The sequence below is a fragment of the Bos mutus genome, chromosome 3 (genome assembly GCF_027580195.1).
Source record: "Bos mutus isolate GX-2022 chromosome 3, NWIPB_WYAK_1.1, whole genome shotgun sequence".
Taxonomy (NCBI): domain Eukaryota; kingdom Metazoa; phylum Chordata; class Mammalia; order Artiodactyla; family Bovidae; genus Bos; species Bos mutus.
This window is the reverse complement of record NC_091619.1, coordinates 51,470,337-51,476,318: the sequence shown is the minus strand read 5'-3', so window position 1 is coordinate 51,476,318 and position 5,982 is coordinate 51,470,337. Positions and strand designations below refer to the sequence as shown.

Sequence of the window (5,982 nt, the reverse complement as noted above, 5' to 3'; positions counted from 1 at the left end):
AATAGAGATGTGTAGTAGTATAAATATCTCACTGTGGTTTTCAGTTTCTCTTCCCTAGTGACTAAAGATATTGAACATCTTTTCATGTGCTCATTTGCAAACCATGTATGTTTGAAGAAGTGAAGTTATTTGTCCAAATCTTTTGCCTATTTATGTTTTTTTATTGAATTACTTATATTCTATAGGTAAGTCTTCTATTAAATATATGATTTACAGACAATTTCTCCCAGCCTTTGACTTGTTTTCTCACTTTTTTAGCAGGATCTTTTGAAGAGCAGAAGTTTGCAGTAAATTTAACTTCCTATTTGTCAATTTGCTGTTTTATGGATCATGCTTTTACTGTATTCTTTTTTTGGGGAATTACAATTTTATATATATTAGGCGACTTGAAGTTGTCCTACAGTTTGCTGATTTTTTTAACCTTTTTTTCTATGAATGTTTCCCTATGGCTAGTAATAATTGGCATATCTTCAAGTTCACTAATCTTAAAAAATTAAGCTTAATTTTAAAATTTCAATTAGTGTGTTTTTTCACTTCAGACATTGTACCTTTCATCTCCTGAAGTTCAATTTTGACTATGTATGTGTATGTAGCAAGGAAGGTTGGGATGGATGGCCTGAAGAAAAAGGATATCTAGAATGGTAAGACACAAACTTGAGATATTTAAGAATCATCTGGAGAATCCATTAAATTGTAAACTTGTAGGGACTGTAGACTTCTATGGACTGCTCACAGAGTTATCTTAATAGAGAGAGCTGGAGGTGGCCCAGGAATCTGCATTTAGTAGGAATCTCAAATAATTCTGTTGCCAGAGAGCCATAGCCCATGTGGGAACACTGATCTTGACCTAACACTAGGTCAGGTGCCATGAAAATACATATGAGAAAAAAGGTTTTGTGATCTAAACTGACAATTTTTGGCACAATTGTCAGTTTGTACTTGGGAGTGTTTCTGATCCATTTCTACTAAATAAACAAGTGAAAAAATGGATGCCTGGATGAAAATGAATGAACTGATGTAAATCTCATTTTCTGTGTTCATAAACTGATGAGACATTTATAATAACCATATTAACTATTGATCTATATATAATTAGTACCATCATCCATTATATTGGCTTTCTAAGAACATATTAACTTAGGACCTAGTAATTTATTTATACTATAAAACAACTTAGCAAATCCTTTGCAAAATAGTATAAGTGCAAATTCTAATCCAATACCAGGAACATACTCATAGATTTGGGGTTAGGAATGTAGGAAATATTGAAGCTTCCTTGGGTCTATGAGTGTCTGAATAATAAAAGAAAACCACCAGTTAAGGAAAATTTTACATCTATGGTCAGATGTAATCATATGATATATCCTTATGATATGTCTTGTTTCCTGAAGCATTTATTTTTGATGTATGACAAATAATATGGGCTTCTCAGATGGCTCAGGGTTAAGAATCCACTTGCCAATGAAAGAGACACAGGAGACACCGATTCTATTCCCTAGGTTGGGAAGATCCCTGGAGGAGGAAACGGCAACCCACTCAGGTATTCTTGCTTGAAAAATCCCATGGACAGAGGAGCCTGGCAGGCTACAGTCCGTGGGGTCCCAGTCAGACACGACTGAGCACGCAAGCACACAACCAATAATACACAACTGACACAGTATAAATATGTTAAGGATGTTCACTTTACATTGACCATTCGATGTATCATGGCAAATAAAATCTGAGCAGAGAAACATTTCTTGGTTACAGATAGATTTTATTTCCTTCCACAGCTTGGAATAGTCAATAAATTAATAATTAATTTAGTCCTACAAAAAATTCTTTCATTATCAAATCTGTTTCACTAAGAGACTATTCTGTCTCTGACAGTTCATTTGAGGCTGTCAGTACATGAGAGCATGGGTTTGAATTTCATAAGTGAATCTCATAAAAGAGCTTTAAATTAACTCAGTACTGTAGAGACAATGGATTTTAAATTAATGAATGTTTTTTTTTTTTTTTTTTTACCATTGAGATGCCTAAGCAAAACTCTTATTTAGAAATATGATAGCTGCCTCTCTCAGGTGATGAAATTAAGAACTTTTAAATCTATAGCTACCCCTCTCACACATAGACACAGGCACACACATCACTGACAGTGTGTCATTGGCTAAAATACAGTGATTAAACATGGTTCAAGCCAAAGCAATGGGCTTCCAGGCTGGCTCAGGGGTAAAGAGCCAGCCTGCCAATGCAAGAGACCTGGGTTCCATCCCTGGTTTGGGAAGATCTCCAGGAGAAGGAAATGGCAACCACACCAATATTCTTGCCGGGGAAACCCCATGGACAGAGGAGCCTGGCCGGCTACAGTCCATAGTGTTGCAAAAACATCAGACACTACTTAGCAACTAAACAACAACAACAAGCAAAGCAGGCCATCCATCCATCTGGAATACCTGCCAAATTTCTAAGGAAGAGCTTCTCCATTGACCATAAAGAATATTCTGGTCCTTGCTTTCAATCCTGAACCAATGAGTCATTTTCAAGACCCAGAAAAGGGAGACAAAGAAAGCTATGGGGAGGCTTAATTCCTAATGAATGTCCTTATCACTTTTCCCCACCAACATTCTCTCCTTGTGATACATCTGTCAAACTGGGTTAGTGGATAACATCTCCTTAAGTACATGCTTTAGCTAAGGCTTCCTCTATTTTTGATTCCTTCCAAACTCCATTTATATGCTAACCCACTCCAGTGTTCTTGCCTGGCGAATCCTAGGGATGGGGGAGCCTGGTGGGCTGCCATCTATGGGGTCGCACAGAGTCGGACACAACTGAATTGACTTAGCAGCAGCAGCTGCTAGAAGTTTTGTTCAATCTTATTTCTTTAACTTCCTCAGTTCAGTTCAGTTCAGTCGCTCAGTCATGTCCGACTCTTTGCGACCCCATGAATTGCAGCACGCCAGGCCTCCCTGTCCATCACCAATTCTCAGAGTTCACTCAGACTCACGTCCATCGAGTTGGTGATGCCATCCAGCCATCTCATCCTCTGTTGCCCCCTTCTCCTCCTGCCCCCAATCCCTCCCAGCATCAAAGTCTTTTCCAATGAGTCAACTCTTCACATAATGTGGTCAAAGTACTGGAGTTTCAGCTTTAGCATCATTCCTTCCAAAGCAATCCCAGGGCTGATCTCCTTCAGAATGGACTGGTTGGATCTCCTTTCAGTCCAAGGGACTCTCAAGAGTCTTCTCCAACACCACAGTTCAAAAACATCAATTCTTCAGCATTCAGCTTTCTTCACAGTCCAACTCTCACATCCATACATAACCACAGGAAAAACCATAGCCTTGACTAGACGGACCTTTGTTGGCAAAGTAATGTCTCTGCTTTTGAATATGCTATCTAGGTTGGTCATAACTTTCCTTCCAAGGAGTAAGCGTCTTAATTTCATGGCTGCAGTCACCACCTGCAGTGATTTTGGAGCCCAGAAAAATAAAGTCTGACACTGTTTCCACTGTTTCCCCATCTATTTCTCATGAAATGATGGGACCAGATGCCATGATCTTCGTTTTCTGAATGTTGAGCTTTAAGCCAACTTTTTCACTCTCCACTTTCACCTTCATCAAGAGGCTTTTGAGTTCCTCTTCACCTTCTGCCATAAGGGTGGTGTCATCTGCATATCTGAGGTTACTGATATTTCTCCCGGCAATCTTGATTCCAGCTTGTGTTTCTTCCAGCCCAGCGTTTCTCATGATGTACTCTGCATATAAGTTGAATAAGCAGGGTGAAAATATACAGCCTTGACTTACTCCTTTTTCTATTTGGAACCAGTCTGTTGTTCCATGTCCAGTTCTAACTGTTGCTTCCTTACCTGCATATAGGTTTCTCAATAGGCAGGTCAGGTGATCTGGTATTCCTATCTCTTTCAGAATTTTCCAGTTTGTGGTGATCCACACAGTCAAAGACTTTGGCATAGTCAATAAAGCAGAAATAGATGTTTTTCTGGAACTCTCTTGCTTTTTTGATGATCCAGAGGATGTTGGCAATTTGATCTCTGGTTCCTCTGTCTTTTCTAAAACCAGCTTGAGCATCTGTAAGTTCTTGGTTCATGTACTGTTGAAGCCTGGCTTGGAGAATTTTGAGCATTATTTTAATAGCATGTTAGATGAGTGTAATTGTGTGGTAGTTTTGCATTCCAGTCCCCTATGATGAAAAGGGCATCTTTTTTGGGTGTTAGTTCTGAAAGGTCTTAGAGGTCTTCATAGAACTGTTCAACTTCAGCTTCTTCAGCGTTACTGGTCGGGGCATAGACTTGGATCACTGTGGTATTGAATGGTTTGCCTTGGAAATGAACAGAGATCATTCTGTTGTTTTTGAGATTCTGTCCGCGTACTGCTTTTTGGACTCTTTTGTTGGCCACGATGGCTACCCCGTTTCTTCTAATGGATTCTTGCCCATAGTAGTAGATAGGATGGTCATCTGAGTTAAATCCACCCATTCCCATCTATTTTAGGTTGCTGATTCCTAAAATGTCAACGTTCACTCTTGCCATCTCCTGTTCGACCACTTCCAATTTGCCTTGATTCATAGACCTCACATTCCAGGTCCCTATGCAATATTGCTCTTTACAGCATCAGACCTTGCTTCCATTACCAGTCACATCCACAACTGGATGTTGTTTTTGCTTTGGTTCCATGTCTTCATTCTTTCTGGGGTTATTTCTCCACTGATCTCCAATAGCATGTTGGGCACCTACCGACCTGGGGAGTTCATCTTTCAGTGTCCTATCTTTTTGCCTTTTCATATTGTTCATGGGGTTCTCAAGGCAAGAATACTTAAGTGGTTTGCCATTCTCTTCTCCAGTGGACCGCATTCTGTCAGAACTCTCCACCTTGACCTGTCTGTCTTGGGTGGCTCTACCTGGCATGGCTCAGTTTCATTAAGTTAGACAAGGCTGTGGTCTATGTGATTAGGCTGTGTGGTTTCTGTCTGTCTGTCCTCTGATCCCCTCTCTCAGCACCGGCCATCTTACTGGGGCTTCTCTGTCCATGGTTGAGAACAATTCTTTTAGGTCTACATTAGAGAGGCAAGTTCAGGTAACACTCCTTACTGTTTCCTTTCAATTGTGCCCTAAATTGCATTTTCTCATTTGTAATAGAGCCAGCACCATCTGCATGAAATAAGTTAAAAGCAGATTACATATATATATATATATATATCACATAATACACATAGTATATATATATATGTATATATTAATATACACACATACGTGTGTGTGTGTGTAGGGACTTCCCTGGTGGTCCTGTGACTGGGACTTTTGCTGTCAGTGAAGAGGGCCTGGGTTTGATCCCTGGTTGGAGAACTGGATCCCATATGCTGCAACTAAGAGTTTGCCTGCCACAACTAAAGATCCTGCATGCCTCAGATGAAAATCCTTCATGTCACAGCTAAAGATCCTGCATGCTACAACTAAGACCTGGCACAGCCAAATAAATAAATAAATATTAAATATATATATATTTGTATATATGCAGTAAAAATGAAAGTGAAGTCGCTCAGTTGTGTCCGACTCTTTGCGACCCCGTGGACTGTGGCCTACCAGGCTTCTCCATCCATGATATTCTCCAGGCAAGAATATTGGAGTGGGTTGCCATTTCCTTCTCCAGGGGATCTTCCCAACCCAGGGATCGAACCTGGGTCTCCCTGCATTGGAGGCAGACGCTTAACCTCTGAGCTACCAGGGAAGATAGATATATATATATATATATATATATAGAGATATAGAGAGAGAGAGAGAGAGAGAGAGAGAGAGAGAGAGAGGCATATTTTCAAAGGTTTATCACAGTGAGGAAATGAGAAGCAAGAGGAGCAAGTGCAGCTATGCACACGTATGTAACTCCAGGGAATGCTGAGAACTGTGGTGAACTGAGAGCTGTACACTACTCATGACACCGTCTCCTGCTTTCCTCTTATTGTTGCCATGTGAGAATTTGAGCTCAATGT

The 5,982-nt window shown here is 40.2% G+C and overlaps 1 non-coding gene across 1 annotated transcript; it reads right to left on the bottom strand.

Moving 5' to 3' along the window:
* Positions 1-5,651: 5,651 nt before the first annotated feature.
* TRNAW-CCA (transfer RNA tryptophan (anticodon CCA)) lies at positions 5,652-5,723 on the bottom strand. Its single transcript has one exon. It is a non-coding gene; the product is annotated as a tRNA-Trp (tRNA).
* Between the last annotated feature and the right edge of the window lie 259 nt (positions 5,724-5,982).